General features: G+C 38.9%; 1 protein-coding gene and 1 long non-coding RNA gene across 12 annotated transcripts in view; both read left to right on the top strand.

Annotated features, from left to right (window-relative positions):
- The window catches only part of CADPS2 (calcium dependent secretion activator 2), a 303,802-nt gene that overhangs the window by 28,741 nt on the left and 249,323 nt on the right, over positions 1–25,738 (top strand). The gene's annotated exons all lie outside the window — the stretch shown is intronic.
- On the top strand, positions 14,995–18,351 carry LOC125688368 (uncharacterized). 2 transcript variants are annotated; one of them, XR_007374692.1, is made up of 3 exons: positions 14,995–15,135; positions 16,595–16,685; positions 16,790–18,351. It is a non-coding gene; the product is annotated as an uncharacterized LOC125688368 (long non-coding RNA). The 2 variants fall into 2 exon arrangements; XR_007374693.1 differs by lacking the exon at positions 14,995–15,135 and adding an exon at positions 15,250–15,314.

A 25,738-nucleotide genomic window follows, 5' to 3' on the forward strand; every position in this document is an offset into this window, starting at 1 on the left:
TACTTTTCTGCCACAGCAGCCAGAGGAAGGAGAGCATTCAATCAAGTACCGCACAGTTCCTCCTCATCCTGCTTTTTTTTAAGCAAACAAAATAATTGCTGTAAATAATGCAGGAGGGAATCAACAGTAGGCCTTCCAGAGATTTCATTTTTATTCTCTCTTCCCCCCCAAGCTTTTATTGGTAAAAGCTTTTCTGATTAAATATCACTTCAACCCCTTTGCATTAAATGTTGTTGCCAGGTGATTACTGCTGCTTCACATGATTCGTCTGTAATATTAAAAAGGAAGAGGCAGTGAGAGTTGAACTTGGCCTTTCTACGTGTGGGCCAGACCTGAGGCAGAGCAGGGCAGGCCCCACTCCTTCAGGAGGATGCTGGCATCACTAGGTTTTCATTTGCAGCATCTGTGCTGTGAGTATTCTCACCTGATCTGGATGTGATTCTGAGCTAGAACGAGAGAGGACTATTTTAGTTGGGGGTGTCTGGGGAGGTTACTTCACTAATTTTTCTCTCTCTCAGGTTTTATCTGTTATCTGAAGGAAACAAAAGACAGGATGAATATACAGGTTTCTGACCATTGTGGCTTTAGTTTTTTGAGGAGAAGAGAGAATTGCATTGCAACACCCTGTTGCTAAAGACGATCTTGTATTGCTGTCAGAAATTAGAGATTGGCTTTCATCCCTCCAATTTTTTAATGTGTCTGGGAAGGAAGGACAAGAGACCAAACCTCTTAGCAAAAGCTGAGCTTTTTGGTGCTTTACAGCGCAGCAGAAGTTCTTGCTTTTTCTGCTCTTAACCCTTCGCTTGATGCTCTTGAGGGAGTGCTTAGTTTTGGGCTAGCACTGAGAATCACAGAATCACAGAATTGTAGGGGTTGGAAGGGACCTCCAGAGATCATTGAGTCCAACCCCCCTGCCAAAGCAGGTTCCCTACAGTAGGTCACACAGGTAGGCATCCAGGCAGGTCTTGAACATCTCCAGAGAAGGAGACTCCACCACCTCCCTGGGCAGCCTGTTCCAGTGCTCCGTCACCTCACTGTAAAGAAGTTCTTGGGCACATTTGTGCAGAACTTCCTATGCTGCAGTTTCCAGCCATTTCCCCTTGTCCTGTCTCCACTCACCACTGAAAACAGTCTGGCCTCGCCATTCTGCCCCTCACACCTTAGATATTTATAGACCTGGATCAGGTCCCCTCTCAGTCTTCTTTTCTCAAGGCTGAACAGACCCAGTTCACTCAGCCTTTCTTCATAGAAGAGATGCTCCAGGCCCTTCACCATCTTTGTGGCCCTCCGCTGGACTTTTTCCAAGAGATCCCTGTCCAGAGAACCAGTTGCAAAGATCAGGCTGGCTTCTGGGGATGCTGCAAGTGGAGATCTCAGCATTTGAGCAGCCGGTCAATAAGAAGCATGGTGCCATTGCCTGGAGAGCTGACCTCCACAGAACCTGTGTGTGTGCTGCATTGTGGTGTCCATCACAGATCAAGTTATGTTTCTGGATTTGAAAACTATTCTTTACTGTTCAGAATTGCAGAAGAAGCCAGCTGGATGTATGCTATAGTCTGGGATTTAAGCATATAGAAAGGTGGCATGCGAACCTGATTCTGTTCATGTCTGTGCGAATTCTTACATTTTCCTGCAGAAAGGAGTAATTAAATTGCTTTGACAGCTGCTTAAAATCAGGCTTATACGTTGACAAGGAATGGAACTAATGCTTTAAAGTGTTATTTAAATAGAGCAGATGACTTTAAGGCTTGATATGTGGGAAAGGCTATATAGAAACATCAGTAATTTTGCTGTAAATTCAGTTTCATCAACTTTTCCTAGCAACTGACTCTTTAGCGCAGAGAAATCTTGTTTGAAACAAAAAAAAATCGGAAGAGGAATGAGAAGGCTGGGGGTACACAAGGAGCTGTGAGGGGGCAGGACCAGGACAGTGGACCCAAACTGGCCAAAGGGACATCCCACTCCATATGCTGTCACACTCAACAATGAATGTTGGCGTTAAGAAGGATGAGGGGAGATTTGGGAGAGATGATGTTTGTCTTCCCAAGGGACCATTACCCATGATGAGCTTAGCTGGACTGGATTAAGCTGCAACAGTTTCCTATATAGGAGTCTAATAGGGAAAATCTACAAAATGACATGATTTAGAAGCACAGAATTTAATGCTTCCTAGCAGTAAGTACTGCTGCAGAATGTTTAACTTGTAAGTTATCAGATTTTTAGTGTAGTACTGCAGTGCATATATGCACAATGTTTTCCTTTGTGTTTGGTGGAGAATGGCTTGAGAGCAGCTCTGAGGAGGAGGATTTGGGGGTAAATTTAGAGTAGGCATCAGGAAGAAGTTCTTTACCATGAGGGTGTTGAGACATTGGAACAAGTTGTCCAGTGAGGTTGTGGATTCTTCCTACCTGGAGGCACTAAAGGCCAGGCTGGATGGAGCTGTGAGCAGCCTGGTCTAGAGGGAGGTGTCCTTGCATATAGCAGGGGGGCTGGAACTAGATGATCTTAAATCCCTTCCAACCCAAGTGATTCTGTGATTCTGTGATTGCATGTGTGTTTATATTGTCCTTATTACTGTTCAAGCCACCTTGTCTGTTCTGGTGTAGGTGATGATTTGAGATACGTAACAAGTGAAAAAGTTATCTGTGAGAAGACTACATCTGCAAAACAAGGAAAAACTTCAGAAAAAGAATTGACCAAATAAATAGATTTAGAAACACATTAGTAGCGTAAAGCTAAACACTGAGCATCCAAATAAACATAATGGAGAAATTTGATTTTAAATTCAAATTATCGATTCATTTTAACAATACATTTAAAATTATTTTTCCTTTATAAAGCAAGTGGAATCATATTCCTTATTGATGCAGATGATACTACAGATTCCTTTTTAAATGTAGCCATTTCAGCTGGACCTTTCTTTAAGCATAAGGGAAAGATCTATTTTAAGATTTTGATAAGATCTGTTCAATACTTACAGTCTGGTCATTTTAATGTCTTCTTTAATTGAAATAGCTCTTAATACGTTTCCTATTTTAGCTCGAGTGGGTTTTTGTAAAAATTACATTTAGTTTTAAAATTATTCATTTATTTTATTTTCTCATTTTTAAGGAGTAGTTATGGCAAGAATAAGGAAATTGGATCTTGTAGGCGGAACAAATGGAATCTATCCTACCAGGTGGAGGTGTCTGGCTGAACACGTGTTCCAGGTCATGTTCCACTGCCAGTAGAGGAAAGGCAGGCATTTCTGGGCTGCTCTTTGTCTGGTCTGTAGGTGTCTGCATTAGGATGGGTAAATCGTGCTGTGCCTGTTTGTCTCAGCTGACTGGAAGGGGCTTAAGCTGACTAATTCAAGAGTGGACTTAAAAATGTATTCAACAGTGCCTCAGATTAAATGACTTACACCTGTGATACTGGTTGTATATTTTGGGTTGTTCTTTTGAAGGAGTGAAGGGGAGCATCATGTGCTGCTGTTACAGTTTAATTTTATGTAACTGGATTTCTGGAGAGGCATGATGTGTGAGAAAACCTGGGTTTTCAGAGTCGTTTGGACTTCTCGTAAAAACTTAGCCAATATTTGCTGATGAAAATCATAGGATTCATAGGATTTCCTAGCTTGCGATGTGTTTTTGCATGTGCATTTGCACAATGTAGCAATTTTTTTTTTCAAAAACTGTCACAGAAGTAAAATAATCCTTCCACAATCTGAAAAACCCAACAACTTCACTGGCAACATATTTGAAGTTACTGACTTAGATACTTGTTTCATTTTCCTGTTAATGATTTTCTTATTTTGTATTACTTAAGTGGATCAGAAACTTTCTACATGTGAATTTAAATGATTTCCTTCACTTGTCCAGCCTTGTTTCAAGATTTTATGTCTTTTTTTCTTACTTTTCTACCTTTAATTGAAAGACAGAGCCTAGAAAATTCCTAGGATGTAGGTTGTCTATCTGAATATCCGAGAGCTCTCCTAAAACTTCTTAAATTTAGAAATCTGTATCTTGACATAACATATGCTCCTGAATCTGTGGAAGGAAATTGTCCTTAGGAAGTTTTAGAGCTGTAAGACTATAGGCTTCCTGATACAGCAATTTTAGCCAGACAAGTTACTTTGTAATTAGCTGATGAATTGGATTCTTAAGGTTTTGTCAGGATATGAGCTCATACATGAATCAGAATTAAGCAGGTTGTGTTTGTTTAAAAACAAATGAAATAAAATCGTCCTATACTTCTCAATACTTTCACTGGTTTAATTTTTTAATTGTTATTATTGTTTTTATTTTTGTGGTTCTCTTTCCTTAGGAAATTGTTTCTGTTAAATATTCCGAATATTTGGCATATCTTTGGTAATTTGCATTTAAATGCAAACTAAGACTTTCGTCTTTTGAGCAAGTGGCGTATAAAGAAATGCTGATAAAGACATAATTAGCTAGCACTTTCCTCTAAGATAATCACTGGGGGCTTTATAACTGCTTACTACTGAGATATGGGAGGGGGAAGGAAAGGAAATTGGTGTGTGGGGCTGTTCTTTCCATCCGCTCTTCTTCCTTAATGCATCTATTGCGTACCCTGCAGTTCAAACTAGACATTTTCTCTACTGGCACTAAAGACTTTTTAAGGATAATTGACTTTCATACTTTTTAGTCTGTTAAAGAGAAAGTGTGGTCTGGGAGACTAAATACATGTGCATATAGAAGGTAATATTTAAACAAGACGGTATTTAGCAAATCATTGGTTTTGCCCTTCCTGCTTTGGTTTTTATTATGTTAAAATCGTGATTAGGACTAAATGATCATTTCCTCACATAGGTTTTGTGTGAATGAGCCAAGGAGTGGCCAGATTTGCAGCCAATATAACAGTCTAAAAATGGTTTTGACTCATATAGTATATGCGTATTGGTATGAATGCCAGGGAGTATAAATCTAAACAATTAATACTCTATTTTTAATAGAAACTTCAAATAAATGATGTAGGGGGTGGGAGTGGAACGTCAAGAGCCAACTTCTGAAAACCCTGCAATACCAGCTTCTGCAGTCTTAGTACAAAAAAGACCTGTGGTCCCAACTTGCGCTGTGGGAGCTCTCCCATGGGGTGTGCAGTCCGGGCAGATGTAGCTGGTTAAAGAGGAGGCAAAAGAAAGTGTAAAAGGAGAAGATAACTACACACTGCCCTCTGATGTTGGGGAATCTTCTGTGAGCCAGGAGATCAGCAGGCTTTTGTTGTTGCTGTTGCACGTGTGAGCACTTCCAGTGGTGTGAGTAGAAATAGACCTCGTCTGTAGTGGGATTGGCAAGAAAATTTGCATTTGAAATTGCAGTTATGGCACTTTGTTTTTTCTTTTTCTATTTTTATTATTATCATTTATTTTGCTTGGCTGTTTTTAAAGTAAAAATACCTAGAAGTGTGTTAATTGTTGTGGAGGCACGCATTTAGATGGCAGTGAAAATATGTAAGAACCATTTGCTTGTCTGAACAGCCCAGCTCTCTGTTTCCATAAAAGCATTTGTGCTACAAGGTAGTTGAAAATTATGTAAGCACTAATAGATGGAAGTTACAGCTAGTAAATTTTAGTTCTGTACCGTTAAATGGAAGAATATAAGTAAATGAATAAGTACTTTAAATATTAGATTATAAAAGAAGAAAATGGTTATTAGAATTGTCTTCATGCTGACAGCTCTTTGATTGTACTCATTTAGTTCAAGAAGTTGACAAAAAAGAAAGAAAATATAAATTCCTATGTTGAGCCTCATTTAGGGGTAAAAAAATCAAGATACTTCAACTGTTTTAATTCTACTTGTAGGAAATCATAGGTTTGCTAGATAATCTCTGACTGTCTAGGCAAAGGAGAACCCAGAAAAAGCAAAAAGTGTTATTTTATCTACTTTGCTCAAAACACCGCAGCTCATTCAAAGACTGTTGTAATTCTGTCTAAAACTGTTTTTAGGCATTTTTGGGACTGTTCAAGATTTGTATGTTATTACAAAGGGCAACTAACAGCTGCATCCCACATCTTACAGTTGAAACCTATAGGCTTATGTCTGGTTGCACACTAAGTTCTGAATGGAATTTAGCTCTGAAGCTTGAAATGATCATCCAGCATGAAAAGTGTGGAGGCATCTCTACATCTTTCTGAACATCAAAGAAAAAATGGTAACAGACCCAGAATTTAGGTTTCACATTTGGACTTAATGGTTACCAGCGAGTCTAACTTGCAAAGACAAAAAGCTTTGGCTGTTGCAGTAGTTAATGTATTTATTTTTCCACCTGTTAGTAGTTCTTTCTCAGAACACCTGTCATTTTAAAAATTCTTTTTATTGATTAGCTACCTAAATTAGGACAATACTAATAGTATTTCCCCACTTGCTTTTTGTCTCAAGATTCCAAAGCATTGGTGCCTTAGAATTCTACTTAGGTTATGCATTTAAATGTGACACAAAGGGGTTTTGTCATCACTTAAGGGAAGAACAGAAGATTATTATAATTCCCTTGTCCCAAGCAAGTGGTTTTTCTGAGCTCACTGGATTTTGTCTCAATTGGTGGTTTTGAGCACTTTCTGTGCTAAGGACTATAGAGAAGCTTTCTGCTCTTTGGTTTTCTTGGAAAGGATTTGGGTAGACTTCAACACTGTGTAACACTGTATTTGAGAACACAAAAATTGTTAATTGGCAAAAATATAACTTGTCTCATGTGTTACTTTAAAATATTTGGAATGTATGTTGTCCAGTAGACAAAAATGCAGGGCTGCATTTCCTCTGAGCCCATTCTAATTGAGTGCATGAAGACTCTGTGGCCACGTGTTGGCAGGTGCAGCCCCTTGATATTCTAGCAGGGGCTCGTGCCTGTTTTCTTCCCCAAAACAACTCTAATATTTTATCATTGGATGTAAGGATACTGCCTGCCGTATTTAGACTTCTCTCTGTTCCTCAAGCCATGAATAAACATCTCTTACCCTGAAAATTGTGCTGCTGTCACAAAGTTAGTGGTTTCCTGGTGGAGCATATGCTGCCCATATGGGCTTCTCTACATGCTGCTTCCCCTCCAGTCATTCCCATCAGCTGCGTTGTGGAGCTGAACGTTTGAAGTTCCAACCCTGGATGACCTACATAAGACTGGGAAATGGATTGTACGTTTTTTGAAGCGACTGTAATTATTTTGGAGTAACCGTTGAAAGCACTTAAGAGGAGAAGTTGCATTTAGAAGTAAATATCTTATACTGGCCTTGTGTGCACACCTGCTTGGTGCTCTTTCTGCTAACAGTGTTCATTCGCTCAGAGCTCAGGGATGTGCTCTGCAGGCTGGGCAGCTGACAGAAGGATGCGGGGCAGCTACTGGTGTGCCAGGCTCCCCTGCACGGACAGTGAGTGGTCTTACAACAGTGCTGGCCTCCTGCAGTCAGCCTGTGCATAGCATGCAGCGAAGTGGGGATGTACTGAGGCACGTAGACAGCACAAAAGCTGGCCTGGCAGCTGCTCAGAGCTTAGTGCTGGCAGAGGGTTACGTCCCCAGTGCAGATAGGAGGAAAGGCAGAGAGCCAGGGCACGGCTGAGGTGTGGGCTGAGCTGGGAACTGAATCTGCTCTGAGTAGCAAATAGGCAGGAAATGGGGGGAAAACAGGCTGATGGTGAGAAAGTCATATGGGAAAGCCATCATTTGGGACAGCTAAGAAGGGAGTGATAGCGGAGGAATGACCAAAGAGGAATGTATGTAAAGGAGATTTCTACAACAAAAAAACATAGATTAAATGAATAATTGCTTATGCAGTTTGCATCACCGAGCTCTGAGATAATTCACCAATATAATAAAATCGGTGACATGCTACGGTTCCTGCAGCCAAATATTTCTTGGGCAAAACAAACTAATAAAACACAGCACCGAAGGGCCATCTGCTAGCATGAGACATTACATTAGAACCTGTTGTATTACCATTAGCATGTGTATATATATGTATCTGAAATGAGGTCCTACAGTTCTTTAAAAAGGATAAGAAGGAATGTATTATTTATATCTGATGAAAAGACTAGTAATATGTGGTCATTGTAATAATATTTTGCAATTCCCAGTGCACATGTTCCTGTTCGCAGTTGTGTGGGATGCTCCTAAGTGAGAGAATTTAAAGCTTATTCCAAGAGGCACAAATTGTCAGGGTAAAAAGCTCTTGACAAAAGATGTGGCACCAGCCTCTGCTATTACTGTAATGTTCAATAATATGCTAACTCTTCATTTGCCTTGGCAAGGTAGCAGGAGGAAACCATTTTCTGGGAGCTCACTCTGTGCACTGCAATAAAAGCCCTTGCAGATGAAAACAAGAGGACGCTGTCGAGGAAAAATCATTTTGGGGAATGATTTCACTGTTTTTGTCATACTAGTAAATATAATTAATCTCCAATCAAATTTTGTTAATAGAGAAGCCTTTTAAGCTGGCTGTGGTTGTCCTGCTACTTGCAGGTGTTTGTGCTGTGAACAGAGATATAAACCTGAGATTTCTGCCGTTTACTCAGTGGAGTCCCAAGTTTCACCAGTTCTTAACTGTGACCTGTTTTGTATACTAGAGCCAGATGATAAGTTATTCAGTGCAGACTGTGAAGTAAAGGAAATGCATTTCAGCTTATTGAGGAAAAATAGGCAGCTTCTCGTGTGTAGGGCTTCTTCTGGTGAAAAAATGCTATTGGAGAGAAAACTTTGTCCAGGACAAAGGTGCAACAAGCCTCTATTGAGAAAGATTTCTCCATCTTTAGAGATGTCTCTTCAGTGACTACAAAGTATGAATTCTTCTTGGGAGTAGGGGCACATTGATCGGTGTCCTAAACTACTGGAGGATAGATCTCTTCCCTGAGCAGTGTTTTAGGACATTGCATACCAGTGCCAACCCAGCTGCAGAGATAAAAATAGAGGTAGGATTTGCAGAAGCTGGAGTAGATGGTAATCTCTTCAAGCAGCGTCTTTAAGGGATGTGGTTTGGAAAGAAGGAAAGAAGGTGGGGGAGGTTTGTGAAGAAGTCTGTGGAGTGAACAGCTCCATGTTATACCATGTTATACTTTAAAGACTCTGAAAGCACCAAGCTATCAAGTACCATGAGTCCAGTGCCTTTAACAAATGAGGACAGTGGAAAGACAGTGTCTTTGGACACATCAGAGATACTGAGTATTGGATTGATTACCTCAGGAAGGCTTTTAAATACTACTGTAAGATTACTGACTAGGTGGACAGAATTTCACTTCTTTTAATAACTTCAAAGTATTTTATTTTGTTTTTTTTTTTTCTTTAACCTTTTTCTTGTAACAATACACTGATGTGAAACTAAAAAAAGAAGGATTTCTAAATTATCCCAGATAACCATATCCCTGTTAATGCTGTAAACGACTTGATTTATCTTTGAAGTTAGCTTTGTTCCGAGCCTGGGGTTACAATAAATGACTTCCAGACATTCCTGCCAGCCTACATTTCTCTACATGATTATATATCGGAACAACTGATGTTTAAATGATTAGATTCATTTGATATTTCAAATTAAAAGTTCTAGGACTTCAAGCATGATCGATCATGCATGTGATTGTAGATTAGGCAATTAGTTTGTTAAATGTGCTTTAAAACTCATGTTTAATGTAGTTTTGGAAGGCACTATTTGACTATTCTGAAATAAAGCCAGTTTTCTAGTTGCTAGTAATGTTATACTGCTGACTTTGAATCTTCAACCAGAACTCTTAAACAAGTTTATGACATTCACAATTTACCACTTGGGTGGATTTTTTGTCCTCTTCTGATTGCTGGATTGAGGTGAATTCATCAACTACTTGTTCTGCTTTTTTCAACACTGGTTTGTATCTGCTTTAGTCACTGTGTTCAACCAAACTTATTAACCCTCATCCTATTTTATTACTTAGAATACTAGTGACCTTGTTTCCCTCTCTGGTCTAATGCTAAGAAATTTATGAAGCAGTCTTGCGCAACATTTTTAACAGAAGCATTTTGGTTAATAACAGAGACGTGTAAATACTTTGTTCAGTTCTTCTTCATGATGTTTATTTATTTAAACTTTATCTTGACATTTTCTCTGTTAAGGAGATCAACCTATCATATAAAAAAAGAAGTTATTAGTTTGGATTTCCATCAGTTACTTAATATTTGTCTATTTATATTTACAACGATAACAAACAGTCTACTCTTGAGTTCTCTTAACCAGCTCTTGAGGAAGGCAGTTGAGTCACCATCCCTGGATGTGTTTAAAAGCCATTTGGATGTGGTGCTCAGGGGCATGATTTAATGGAGAGTTGTTATAACTAGGGTAGTATGGTTAGGTTGTGGTTGGACTTGATGATCTTTGAGGTCTTTTCCAACCTGAGCAATTCTATGATTCTGTGATAAGACTGAGCTTCTGTCCTGAAAATGCTCCATTCATGGAACCATTGTTGTGCCGGTTGATTGCAGTTTTCCTGACACAAAGTATCTTCTACTTTTTTAAATTTTACCAAGCTTTTTGTCAAGCAGCTCAGTTGTCTGCACCTTCAGCAGTGGGATGTGTCAGTGAGTGCCTCAAGGTGTGAACCATCTCTAGATGAATGCCTGATGTGCACAAGAGGCAAGCATACATGCTTCTGTGTGTTTGCTATTTATTTAAATGGAAGTCACATGAGAAAAATATTTTGTGATTATTTTTGTGACTTTGGTCAGTTTGACAGTAGCACATATACATACACAATGGTGGCAATTTAAGTGGCTCACTCTAATTCTGTGATTCAGTCCCCTTCCTTGTGATTTGAAGGGTAACTTAAACATAACTTCATTGTACAATTCTGTATCTTTTTAACAATTAGAAATTTCCAATAATCATTTTAAATCTTGTACATCTGCAGACTAGAATTCCAGTTCTTCCAGTTCAGAGAACATCCTGGAACTGTCCGCACTTGTCTGTTACTACGGAAGGAAAAGCAGTCTAGTGGGGCTACTGGTAATATATTGACTGTGCTTGGGCTCTTTATAGCCAAACATCTTGAGACAACACTTTTTAGTTTCTGCATGGGAAGCCAGGACACTTTCTATTTATAGCTGCTGAATCTAAACGAAGTATCACAAGGTAAACAAAAATAAATCTGAAGTATCGGACTTTCCTTTAACTTGAAGGTTTTGCTGCAAATTAGGTTGGAATTTTGGGCTTCTATAAGATACTGCGTGTCTTTTCTTTAAAAGAATAGTGTTAGTGCTTTACAGATCACTCCCTACTTTATTATTGATTTGTAGGAGTAGTGAATATTTAAAAACAATGAAATGATAGCAAATAATATTGGTTGTGTTTTATATCAGGCAAAGAGCTGAGAGAACTACTGGAATCCTGGCAGGTTGCTACCTAGCTAATGGGCACCAGTTCTTTGAAACAGTTTAAAATGGATGCAGTGTAGACGTATAATGATTACTGGAGAGAAATTTGGCCATAAGTCATTTAAAAAAAACCTATATATAATCACTTGATCTAGTGAAATGTTTCATTTTCTTTTTAGTGAAAATCAGATACTAAATAGAAATACCAGAGTGAGAAACTTTTAAAATAAGAACAGTGCACCAAACCCCTGTATATGCAGCTTTCAAATCATCCTGCCTCTTTATGTACCTCCTGAGATCAAGTCAAAATTTAGCAAGTCTTGAATTTTAGTATTTCTTTTCCTCACTGGTCTTCACATTGTTGATTTGTGGGTGGGCACGGGGGTGGAAGAGGTGGTAAGTGATGGACTGCTCCCACTGGGGGATTGCCTATATTGCCTTTGCTAATGATTCTGATTCCCACCCTTTTGCCTTCAGGTTTATTATGAATTGGGGATTTTATGCTTGCTCCATTGCTGATATCAGAGAGCTTTTCAGAAGCAAGTGTTCCTGTCTCTGCCATTTGTTTTCTTTCTGGCAAGGCAGCAGAAGCCAGTACAGCCAGCTGGTCATATTCTAGACAAAGTGCTATCTGCTGATGGAGCATAAATATAGGAGGTTTGTGTTTTAAAGCTCAAACACATAGAACTATCTATAAGGGCCCTTCCTGTTCTCTGCATCATAGAATCAGAGAATGCCTTGGGTTGGAAGGGATGTTAAAGACCATTCAGTTCCAACCCCCTTGTTCTAGGCAGGGTTGCCAGCCTGTAGTTCAGGCTGTCCAGGGCCTCCAACCTGGCCTTGAGGGCCTCCAGGGATGGGGCGTCCACAGCTTCTCCAAACAGCCTGTGCCAGAGCCTCATCATCCTCTGAGTAAAGAATTTCTCTAAGTTCTTGGTCTCCCCTCTTCCAGTTTACAGTCATTCTCCCTTATCCTGTCACTATATGACTTTTCAGAGATGATGGAGGGTGACTTGGTAACCACATCAACCAGTTCCTTCAGGAACCTGGGATGCATGTCTTCTGTCTCCATAGATTTGTACACATTCAGCCTTGTGAGGTGCTCTGCTCTTAGAACAGGAGAGATTTTGTGCTCCCGAATTCTACCTGAAGGTTCGTGAGAGATGTAGGAGGCCTGACTGACAGTGAAGACTGAGGCAAAGAAATCATTGAGTATTTCAGGTTCCTTCCTGTACTTTACCTTCTTATCCCTCAATTTAAGCAGCAGATTCTTGCCAAGCCATTGCTGTTTTCCTGTCTCCTCTGCTTGATTTCTTATGCTGAGCGATGCAGAGCTCTTGTGCTCTCAGAAAGGAGTCCTTAAGAGCTGCCAGCTCTTTTCTGTTTCTGTGTTCGTAAGGGCAGTTTCCCAGTGGATCTCATCCAGTAGTTCCTTAAACAGCCAAAAGTTTGCTTTCCTGAAGTTCAGGGTTCTGATTCTGCTCTTTGCCAAGCCTGCATTCTTCGAGATCATGAACTCAACCAGGGCACAGTTACTATAACTCAGACTGCCTCCACAGTCTTAACTTCTTTAATGATCATCTCCACAATGGTGAGCATCACTGAAATTCTCCTCTTACTGCTTGCTTTTTTTTCTTATTCTGTTGAGGCCTTTTTTGCTCCTCTTTCAGAAGTAGATTCTGCTAGTGTTGAAATAATTGGCACCTACTCTTCTGTAGCCATGCATGCTGGAAGGTCTCATTCAAGACAGATGGACATTTGGCCTTGGAAGTCAGGGAGGAAATCAGTGGGAGTATACTGTAATGTACTAAAGACAGATAACATAAGGCTGAAGTCTAAAAGGGAGAAGGGGAGGGAAAATTTGTTTTATGGGAAAAAACTATATAAAAGGAGCTAGAAGATGCTTATTAGTATTCTTGATTTAAAATGATTTGCAATCCAGTTTAAAGCTCCACAAGAATGTTGGCTGCTTTCCCATTGTACCCAGCTTCTGATTTAAAACTCACTTGGACTCTTCCAGTCTAGAACTTGCTGACCTCCTTCTCCCTTTTTCATGTAGACTAAGTCACAAAGGTGAAGAGGAATTATATTTTGATGAACCAGAAAGAAAATCTGACTTAGTATGTAGAAAGTCTTGGAAGACATTTCTTACTGTAATTGATATAAACAAACCATGCTGCAGATGTATGACTAAATGAGATTTGCAGTTGTGAACTTTCTCTGTTTCTCTGTTCAGGATGATCAATTTTAGATGCATCTAAACAATGCCAACTAAACTGTGCTCTGTTGCTAACAAATCCATGTCAAGATTTTTGAGCAAACAGATTTTCAAAAATACTGGAAGAAAATATATTCACTTGTTCATCATTCCCACAGAGGCAGATTATGAAATATCGAATACAAGAAAAAATTTAACACTTTTCTCCAGCAGTAGTAATTTGATGGAGTAATCTTATGTAAGATTGGGTCTTCAAACTTTCCTAAATCATTAGAGAGTCTTTCATTTAGTTCTGTTGCAGTTTGAGTGTAATTCATCTTGAGTAAAATAAACAGGCATATTCTAGCGTCAGGTCACTGAAACTCCAGGAGCCCATTCTTCTGAATAAGGAGGCTATGCACTCCATTATTCAGAAGCAGCTTTCTCTCATCCCTGCTTTTGAAAAACAAACAAACAAAAAACGACACCCAACCCATCCCAAAGAAAAAATTCCTTACTGCTGCATTCCCCACTTACTCTACAAAGACTGCGATTTGACAATCAAAACGTTACTTCTAAAATATTCGTGGAGCTGGTTGTTTGGTTTTTGTTTGTTTGTTTGTTTGTTTTCTTCCAGGAATTTTTGCCTTAGGGAAAAATGAGGGCTGTGAAATAGAATTGCATTAGTCACTCTTAGAAACACAGTAAGTCATCTACAGAGCAGTTGCCTTGTTCTGCAGTGGACCGTGCCATAACCAGCGCTTTCAGACATGCATTTGCTCCTGAGGCAGTTTAATCTGACTCAAATAGAAATAGGGGGAAAATCTGCATGGATAAGATGTGGAAGTCACAAGTTGCAACAAAGGAAATTTAATTTGAATATCGAGGAAAAAAAAACCAAAACCTCCAGCTAGTGAACATGGATGAGTACTGAAGCAGGTCGCTCAAAGCCTGCAGAATCTGCTGTGCTGGAGATGTGCAGAGCAGGACTGGCCAAGGCCCCAAGCACTGGTTGTACTAGTTGTAATGCAGTAGTTCTGATGAATAAGAGCGTAGACCAGATGACTTCTACAGATCCTATCCATCCTAATCTTTTTCTTTTTTGTGTGTGAGCAGTGCACAAATCTGTGTACTTGCACAGTATGTTCACTGCTTCCAAGAAATCTTGGATTGATACATTTGGGCATATGCATACCAACTGCGTGGTGTATTCAGACACGGACAGGAAAACAGATGTGCCTGAAAAGTGTGGGATATGCTGAGCCGTGGTGACGTTGCCCAAAAATAAGCAAGCAATTGTTAGGAAAATCCTAGAAAGAAGTGCATTTAGGTATAGCAGTTAGGGAGGGATGGGGCCAGCTCATTTAGAGACATGATCTAAAGCTGTGAACTGAATGCAGCTGACAAAACAGGCAAGTATCTGGGCTCCAGCGGTGCTGCATGCCAATTTGCTGTAACATATGGGCTCTTGTCACAGCCAGAGCTGCAGCAGTGCCATTGGTACTGTAAATGATACTGGGGATCATCCTGTATCATGGGAAGCACAGTGACTGAACTAGCTTCTGACAGTGTCTGAACAACTTCTGTGGTTAACTGTGTCTGCTCGTTAATGTATTAATCAGGTGACTGCTGTTGTTACAATTTAGCCTAATTACTGTAAATTTCTTTTCACTGCAATTAATTGTAAACATATAGGAAATGTAACTTGATTTTTTTGGGCTTGTTGTAAATTTTTTCTCTAGAAAGCAAAGACTTGGGCAAAAACTGTACCTCTAGAAGAACTGAGTTAGATCATTAATGGGTATATTTGGAAAGCTTAATACAGTTTTAAAGTAACTATTTAAGTGTAACATTTTGGACGTTATATGTAGAGAAAGAGATTGAATTATTACCTCATATGTTAAATGTAGCTAAGCCCTTGAAGGCTTACATTTTTTGCTAAATAGTTTAACATGTTGGAAGCAAACCTTTTCCTGCTCTTTTAGCTTAACCAGTAGCTTTAGCTGTTGATAGTCAACAGGGTAGTTTTGTTATGTCTACGTTTCCTCTTTTCTTTTTAAACTAGATAGAAAACAGTTAATATTGTTGCTTCATTTCTTTTTTCACTCCTTGTTTAAGAAAACTTTAGTCCTTGTGGGGGTGAAGGAAATAGGAGCAGTTGTAGAAGACTAAGGCAGTAAGATGCACGTAGAAAACCTTTTTCCTTTCATTATATGCACATTGAAAAATTTGATTCCAATTGCACGGACTTTGAAAAGAGAGAGAGGAATACTGACTGGCTTTTTAAAATTTCTCCTTTTTAGGATATAGATTAGAATGTTTCGCTGTAGTTCTTTTTGAAAAGCGGGCATCCTAGAAGTGGGAGTCTTAACTATTGTTAGAAGATTTGTTTCCTAAATCATGTTGAACAGTTCCACTCAGTGATAAGGAAATAATAATGAGGAAAAAAAAAAAGATTCTAAACTAAACAGATTTTCTATTCTCCAGAGTTTTTGACTAGACAAAAAATGAAGATTAAATGTTTAGTTTAGATATTTTTTCCTGGCAAGGAATAGTGCTTGTCTACTTTCCAAGAGCTGCATGTTGTGTAGTTTCTTTTCTTGTTTCTCTTCCTAGATTACTTGGATTCCTGATTTTTACGTATATTTGGATGGTAGCATTTAAAGGGGAGCAGAATGGCTCTCAGAACCATAACTTGTACTATGTTGATCAAACACATCAGACTGCAAATACTAGAGTAGAAGTAGAAGTAAAGGTAAACTGAGATGAGTTCACTGATTCCATTTCTACACTTCATAAATTTGGGAATGAATTTCAGCAGGCCCAAGTGAAAATGTTCCCAGTAGACTTTTAATGAACATTCAGGAATAACTCAATTGAGTGGGAAGCAGCTTCTGCACTCAGTTATCTGCAGCCCCCATCACTCCAACAGCTAGTCTTTGATTGCTGATTTACCCTTTTAGGGTTTTTCTTAGAGCTTTTTGCTCCCTCTTCTTTCTCTTTGTGTTTGTGTATGAGAATCCAGCACAGGACATTGCCCTGTGGTGCCTGGATTGTGCCAACCTTTGTCTTTGCTTGCAGGTGCCCAGTTTTGATGCCAAGAACCCTGGTGAATCCGATAGTGATGGCTTCTCTCCCACTGTTTGTTCATGACAAAACCAATTTCATTTGTGTATGTGTTTTTTCCCCTTTATTTCTTAACATTATAATTTGTTCTAGTGTAAGCAGAAATTAAAGCACAAGATGTGATTAAGTTTTTCTGTTTTTTTGTTTTAGGATGTCGGTGTTAATGGATTTCATCAAGCATAAAAGCTGATTGCCTTAGACTGACTCCATTCCCTCCTTCATACCCTCAGACCAAATTTTAAAACCTTAGTTGTTTCAAAGTTGCATACTGTGTGCAGAAACATCAAGTGATGCTTTAACAGTTATCACTATATATTTTTCTAAGCTGTACTCAGTTGATGGCTGGATTGTAAACTGGTCATTGAATTCTAGTAATATTTCTTTCAGGAAACTAGATTTCCTATAACTGTGGAGTATTTTTTCTTGACTAGCTGGCTGGTAATCAGAAATCCAAGATTTCTTCAATATTTGTTTGATCTTGATCTGACTCATTTCTCTTCCTCTGCACTGAGTTTAAGAAATGGAAGTATCCTGAAATACTGCATCAGTCCAGTTTCTTTTCAAATCTTAATGAATATTTTGTGACAAGCTAATTAGAGAAATTTATAACAGTACTAGACCTAGTAATAAATTTATCTGGCAAAGTTATTAGATGCTCTACTATCCTGTGAACAAGAAAAGGATCTTGTATGAGTTAAAAAGTGGAGGTAGTGAAAAACAAATTCGTCTATTGCTGTTACTGCCATTGTGGATGGAAGTTTAAGTGGTTTTATCTCTAACGAACACTGGAGAAGGGGAAATAAGCTTGATTACTTGCTGGCTGATTCCTGGGTTGAGCTGAGGGCCAGTAGAATATTATTACTGTACCATGACTTTCACATTTAGGTTACTTCGTCAAGTCAAATGACAGGTATTTCTTCTGTCTGAATGGGTTGGCAAATGGCAACTCACTGAGGCTCATTCAGTGATGACTCCCTCAGTGAGATTTCATGCTGTCCCTGCTCCAGCCAGCTCTTGTCTGATATCCTTGCCTTTCCCTGCTGGGATCTTGTTGAGCTTTATCAAACTTGATTCCACAACATGCTCCTGGAGGTACTGCAGTCTAAATTAATAGTGAAAGGCTCCCATTTTCCATCAGTCTGCTCTTTCCAGTCTGCTCTTTCCAGACTCATTCCTGTAGGTCTACCATGCTTCCACTGCACAGCAGGGAAATACAGAAGTATGTGCTGTTGGTATAACTGATGAATCCTGAAGTTTCGCCAAAATCACTTTTTCGGACATAGGATTGTAAGTTGTACCATGAGGAGAAAAGGGAATCTTTTTCTTTGAAAAATTATTTGTAAGTAAAACTTCAGATTGATGTGTTCTTGCGAGTACTCGCATATAAAGTAACTCTTTTGCCTAACCTGGTTATTTGGTTTATTACATTGGAGAATGCCTGGAGGCCTTTGTTCTTCATTATTTGATATATGTAGGCTGTACAAAGAGAGGAGGGAAATGAAATGTACTTAATGCTGTACAGTGTAAGAATAAAGAGCTGAGAGTTAACATTACCAGTGGATCCTCTTTGTTATATTACAGACTGAAAAAAAAATTCCTTCCTAGGAAATGAGTTTTAGTAACTGCCTGTATTTATTGTTGAGCTGATTATGCATGTATGGAGTAAACAAATCTGTGGTAGTATAGGGTACAGCCTTGTTGTTTGTTGTGATTCATTTGCTTTGCTCATTGAAGAGAGCAAGCTATCAATACAACCAACATGGTAAAAAGTCATGTTTCAGCTGACAGCTTTTGTTTTCAATATTCTGTCCTGTTTAGTATTCAGTGCATGGAGGAAAATGTGATGTAAGGGAATTGGTTTGCTGTTTTACAGACTGACTCAGCCATTTAACTTTGCTCCCTCAAGGCATCAAAGACTGCAATAAAAGGAATACAATTTGACAACAACTTTCTATGGAAATAAGTCCAGCTTAATAACTTCTTAAAATTAGTGTTGACATTACTGCACAGTGGAGAACCTTAATTAAACTTGTCTTTTGGTGTTGTTTCCTCTGTCTGTGTTATCAATTCTAAATCTCAGTAAATCTAACCTCTGATTTATAATTGGAGATAGGATTATTTTTTTTTCTAAGTTGAAATTTCAATTGAAAAGTGATTTCTTCCATTACGCTTTCTTGTGGAGAAGCAGAATTTTGTTATGATTCTGTTCCACCTTGTTTTTAAGTAGGATAGATGGAAGGTTGAAGTCAGAATTCTCAAGATTTCTATGCTTGGTGTACGTGGAATTAAATTTCTCTCAGTGCTTTGTATTGTGCATTGCAATGGTCCTTGTCACTTGTATGTGAAGATCATGTGGCAGATGAGTTGGAATACAGCTGCAAAGGACCTTATCCTAACAGAGTAATATTAGGGATCTAAATCCAAACTTTCTGTTTTATTTGATTATTTGATTCAGAAAGATGCATCTGTGTACAGTTGATGATACAGTTGAGTTATATCTCAACCAGCTTACTTCTTTTCCTGTAAAAGACAGAAACAAATATTTGTGGTGATGAATGACCACCTCAGAAGGCACTGGCACTGTGCTCATCAGGTAGAATTTGAAGTACTAACTCAAATGGGAACAGCCTGTTTTAAATGTAGGAAAAACTGAATCACAGAAATTCTTCCTTGAAGGAGGATTGAGATGGAGCTGGTTTGTACTTGTAGGCCTGGTCGAGAAGTGTGGTATACTACTGTGAGTGGAGATGTAAGGAAGGAAATAGCAGCAGTGTTCTGGACCTCTGAGAAGGCTGTGCTGGAGCCATATTAACAACTGGGCGCCGTGGAGGAGTGAGTGTGTGACACCAGTTCCTTATGCTAAGTGAAACTTCAGGTGCAGGAGGAGGAAAGGAGAGCTGTGGGTCATTTACTTAGCTGAGCCTGTTAATGAAATCTAGTTGTAAGTTGTGAGCTGAGGTGAATCCAAAGGTGAAACCTTCCAGGTCCTCTCTGAAGCACCTGTGAGGAAGAAATATAATGAGAAAATGGGTTTATAGAAGCTGAAGACTGTGAAATTTTGAAAACAGTGCAAAAATGGGGAAGATTAATGGATATAATTCAGAAAGAAATCATTGAAAATCTTACCGAAAGCTACTCCGATACCATCAGTGAATAGCATACATGCGTTTCATAAGATGGAAATAAGGATCTACAGGGAGACATTGCAGTGTAGGTACTTCTATTCTGAGTAACGTAGGTGCAAATTTTAGAGGGAAATTCTTATTCGTAGGAGTGGGTGGATTATTGGAGGCTGTGAGTTGGAGTCGGGATGAGGTCTGGGAGCTCAGCATCAGCCTGAGTCTGGTGGTCCCTGAGAAGGCCAAAGTGATAAAGTAAATCCAAGGCCAAGCCAGGTAGTCAAGGCAGCAGGTGAGGATCAGGGAGGCAGGAGATGCAGCCACCCTGGGAACTGTGGTGGCTTCAACTGTGCACATCAAACTGCAGCAGGATTTGGTGAACACCAAGGAGCATCTGTGCTGTGTTGCTTTATATAGCATTTTTGCAAGGGAAGAGAGAATTAACACTCAGTAATGAAATTTGTAGATGATAATTAGTAGGTGTTGTGATAGCAAATACTATGACTTCATTTCAAATGATCAGGAAGGGTGAAATATTTAATTAAGTAAACTAAGAGACAACTCAGAACCTTGATAATAAAAGAAAAAAAAGCAACAAATGTTTCCTTTGCAGTGTAAAAAATGCTTATTTAGAGGAGTGAATTCTAAAAGATTTAGATGATGTGAATGCATACCAAACAGAGGAAATCACTCAGCATAAAAGGCAGTACTGGAAATGGGATAAAAGAGCTGGAAAAAAAACAAACAAAACCCTCACACACACAAAAAAAAACTTGAGGAAATTCTGATGCAGTATCAGGAAGACCCAGAGAATGCAGTCTGTTTGCTAGTGCTATAATTTCCCAAACCTCTAAAACAGGATTGACAGATGTTAATTTGTGATATTATAGGGGAATATTTTTTAGTACATCTCTTTTGGAAAGAGAATTTTGATCAAGTGATTTGTTGATGCTCCTAAACTTACATGAAGATTACCCAGGGAAATATAACACTGGATAGAATTAGCACACCAGTCTCTTGGGCTTCTCAAAAAATCTGTGTAATCTGAGGATTTATTTAGAATGTGAAAACTGTACATTTAGATTTATATAGACTGTATTTTCCTTCTCCGTGAAATGTAGAAGAGCTCATCTGTAGATGAGCTCATTTTTCGAGAAAGGCAAGTGAATTTATAGTAATTAGTTTACTTTATCTGTTAATAAAGATGCTCTAGAATATGTCAACAGATATTTGAGCACTCTGATCAAACTTTTCACAGACTAAATAGATGTTTTCATAGAAGAGAAAACCATAGTGATGGATGTGTGTATGTCTGATGTAAATGAGATTGATTGTGGAATGCTTAATCTGCAGTTCAGATATGTGGATGAATATGGCCAACTGTGTAAACTTGGATAATAAATCTATGTATTTTGGCATGGAGGGGATGAGTCAAGTCCAGTGTACAGAGACATCTGACAAAGCATATTTGATTGTAATGTTCTGGAAGATCATAATGTTATCTCTGCTTCACTTTTGGAAGGCAATTTTTTTGTTGTTGTTTGTTTGAGAATCCAAAACTACATGGAGCACTGCTTAAAGCTTCAATCAGATATTATACAACTTGTATTGTTATTGTGGTTTCAGCCAGCAAACAGCTAAGAACAATGCAGCCATTCAATCGCTCCCCCCTCCCAGTGGGACCAGAGGGAGAATTGGGGAAAAAAACACAACAAAATGGAATTCATGGTAGAGACAAAAAAAAACCCAACAATCAACCAAAGTAACAAACAAAAATCAAAAAACAAGCAAACAAACAAAAAAAAAACAACCAACTAAGACTGAAAAGTGAGAGAAAAAGAAAATAATAATTGTAATGATAATGTCATGGATATTTATGAGACAACTGATCCCCAGCCAGTCCCCAAGCAGCAGCTGCCTACCCATGAACTCCCTATAGCTTTTAAAATTTTTTTGCATGATGTTTTACTGTATGGAATAGCCCTTCGGCCAGTTCAGGTCAGCTGTCCTGGTTCTGTCCTACCCAGCTCCTTGTGCCCCTCAGCCCCTTCTCTGGCAGGACAGTATGAGAAGCTGAAATGTCCCTGGCTCTGCTCAGCAGCAACTCAGCAGCACTGCTGTGTTATCACCATTGTTTTTTCTCCAAAGCACTAAATATTAAAGCCAAAAGGTGGCATCATACCAGACGCTATGAAGAAAAAATCAACTCCATCCCATTTGAAACCAGGACAGTTGCTCACTACGTAAATTATAATGCATTATTCAACTAAACTTTCTTAGGTTCATGAATGCTGGCATCTTCTAAGTTTATGAAAATTGATTCCTAGACGTAGCTCTGAGAAGTGGAGTTGGGAGGTAGGAGAGGAATGAACCACAATTGTTGAGAAGTGGGGAATGGTTTTGAGTTGGTTGCCATGTATAGTAAGTCGCTTAGTTTCATCCCTGTGGTTGTCATAAGATTATCTGGTATGCTGCTTTAAATTTTTATTTTGTACTGAAAAATAAATGTATTTGGGGGCTTGTCTGTCACAGAGGGTGTTGATTGTGGTGGCTATGCAGATGTTCGTGTTTATTGTTCAGATACTGTCAAGATAATGTTTGTGATAAATGGATTCCTGGGGCTGGCTTGAGATGAAAACATTTGAAGGCTCACGTGGCTGGGAAAATATTTCAAAGTAGAAATATCTACCACTACAGTTTCCCATGGTAGGAGAGTAAGTGACAAATATACATGTAGAACGTGTGATTAGGTGACATCTGAATAGCTCAATTGAAAGCTGTACTCCTCAGCGGTGCATCGTTACCAGGCAAAGCAGAAGGGCATTTGGGCTTGCACGACATTTTTGTTGCTGCTGGTTTTTGTGTTTGTTTGTTTGTTTGTTTGTTTGTTTGTTTGTTTGTTTCTGTTGTCTTTAATATCATGGCTTTGTAATTATTCTAGTTCTATCGTAATGTATCTAAACTGGGCTATGTGTTCTCACTTGTAAAATAGGATCTGCTCAGTGTGGAGACATAACTTTAATGATCTGTTTCCTTGCTTATTTTTATTTCTATTTATTAATTGGATGAGAAGAACAGTCCATATAGCCAACTACTGTGTCTAAAAAGGCTTTAATCAGGTGCCTAGAAGGATAATGAAAATGGAGCCGTAGTTTGTAATAATTTCCTTATAGTAATGTCTTGCGTAGGAACTTCCTCTGCAATTCCTATGCAATAGAACAGAGGTTCTATTTAGTAATTAGCATTTTTGTGTATGTAGTCTGCAGTAGATTTCTCTTCCATAAACTTGTCCAGAGATCCAAATAAGGTTTTCATACTTACAATGTACTTTGGCGTGCTGATGCATGTCTGTTATTCACTAATCATGTTATATTTTCTTTGACATTCATATGTTAGTTGAAGATGTGTAATTAATGAGATACAATTTTTAAGCCCACATTTATTGCCCTTAACCTGAAAGGTGTTTCAGTGGTGTGGACCATCTGCTCATATCTAGTTCTAGGGAAGCTAGAAAAATTTAGTTTTTGTGTCATCAGTGTATCTTTCCAACCTACATAAAGGAGTGCCATTTTCTTCTGCTGTTGAATAGGGGAGAGTGCAGGGTAGAGGACAGAATAACTGATCAGGAGCTGCTACTATAAAAATGGATGGTATGAGAGGTAGAAATGGGGAGTAAGACATCACCCAACAAGGCAGCAGAGGGATTATTCAGGCCAAAGCTTGACTGGTCATGAGGGAAGGGGAGATGTGTGTATGGCCACAGAGAAAGATAGGCAGGTGATGAAGAACAGGCAGCGTGGATATCCAAGGGAAGATTGCTTTTGACTGATCCAGTTGCCTTCATTAATGAAATGTCTGCCTCAGTGAATGAGGAGAAAGCAGCGGAAAAGTGGGCTGGATTAGTAGGTTGCAAGTTGTTACAAAGCTTCAGCCCTTCAGGTTGAAATGGTGATGGTCAAAATTTTTTAATTAACTTGTTAAAACACTTTTTCTCAGGAGATGACATTGCAGTTGGTGTTGTCCTGGAAAGCAGAATGAATATAGCTTCAGCAAATTCTCAAATGACATCAAAACTAGAGGAGCTGCATGATGCATCTTCAGAGCTAGCTTTGCTTTCAGAAGGGTATTTGGTTAGATGACTTAAAGAGACCCCATTCATCTTGTATTGCTCTGATTTGCAGCCTTTGTAGAGAAGGTAGGGGGAGTATAGACACCATTATTAAGAAAATCAGATGAAATTTACTGTAAAATATTTTGTAAAAATGCATGATTTGGTAAAATATTGTTTAAACATTGTCAGAATGGCCAAGTAATTCAGAATAAAATGGATATTTTATTCTGGAAGTATTCTGACTTTATTGTCATACTTTCTCTTCTGTGAATACAAGCCAAGCTAGTTCCGAAATGTGTAGCGACTAAAAATAATGGGCATGTGACTGTTTGTGCCAAAAAAAAAATATGTTTTTTTGCAATGTGCCAAACAGAAATTAGTATCTTTGTTTTGCTTGTATTTCAATTACTGAGAAGAGTAACTTGCAGTTCTTTTTAATTCTGTTCTTCAGAGAACGTTGTATTTTCTCTGTGAAACCTTCACACTTTGTCAGAACAGACAGAAACTGGGTAGTGCATGCAGAAGTCACCTGTGTGGGGAGGAAGCTAACATTTACACAGACAAGAAATGGTTTTGTGATCACAGTGTCTCCTTAGAAAATGGGCTAAAATGGAACATTAATGTCAGCTTCAGAAAGATGAGAGTAGGTTGGAGGAATGTGTGTTTTGCTGATGCTTCTATTAGTTCAGACAGGTAGTGCCGTCCCTTCACAGCTACACTGAGCAACCTTTGCTGGCAGATACTGAAGTGTCCTGGTGTAAGCTTGTTGGCAAACAAAGCTCATTAGTGCCACACTTTTAAGGTATGAAAAAGCTTATTCTGATAGCTTAATTTGTATGTGGGGAGGTTACTGAAAATGAAAAAGGATTCTTGGAGCAGGTAGTTCAGTGTGACAAATGGTTCTGGGCATGCACTGTTGACATGTCAGGGTAGAAACGATGATAGAGATGCAGTGGACGAAAACTGGAGCTGTGCTGTACAGGGAATGCAAATCTGTTCAGTCCAGCATAGTTTGGACTGATAATCTACTCTGTGAGTCAGAGCCATACATCTAGCTACATGGCAGCAGCAATCTTCTCTTAATGCTCTTCAGCATTTATGTCTGGAAAGATTTGAGTAGCAGAGGTTCCCAGCATGGCCAAATATCACTGTATGCATCTCTGCTAGTTGTAGCATTAATGATAACACACATGAGCATCCATTGGTCTGGTGGCTCTGACTACCCTCAGGAAGCACATCCCCAGATGCAGTGTGTAATCAGTGCAGAAGGCCTCAAACAACAGGGGCAGAAGGGCAGCACAGATACTGTGGCATGTCTGCACAGCTACTCCAGGCTCACAGGATGTCAGTGAAGTCTGCTGCACAGAGGAAACAAGTACAAAAATATGATTCTAGGTGATGACTGCCTGCTAAATTCTACAGCAAATCTTAGGTAGTAGGAGTAGGTGAAAAAAAGATGACTGCAGCTGCACTGACAACCTCATCTCAGAGGACATAGCTTTTACTGGTGTGTGGTATTTGCTGTAATTAAGAGAAATATTTAGCTTTCTTTCCTAATTTGGCATAGTCTGCAAAAGGTCGAAAATGTTTTACTATTATGTTTTATTAAAAAATAATAATAAATCAGTGCTCCAAACCTCTGTTGCTCATGAAATGTTTTACAAGCCTGTCTTATAATCTTGAATATTCCTCTCTGGATGATGAAAATATTTAAAGTTTCAGATTTAATGATACATATCTGAGACTGGTAAGGAATGTGCAGAAGGCTCCGAGGTGACCTGGTAGCAGCCTTTCAGTATCTACTGCAGAACTATAGGAAAGAAGGGGACAGACTCTTTAGCAGGGTCTGTGGGGAAATGGCTTCAAGCT

Source organism: Lagopus muta, chromosome 1, assembly GCF_023343835.1.
Source record: "Lagopus muta isolate bLagMut1 chromosome 1, bLagMut1 primary, whole genome shotgun sequence".
In the NCBI taxonomy this organism is placed as follows: domain Eukaryota; kingdom Metazoa; phylum Chordata; class Aves; order Galliformes; family Phasianidae; genus Lagopus; species Lagopus muta.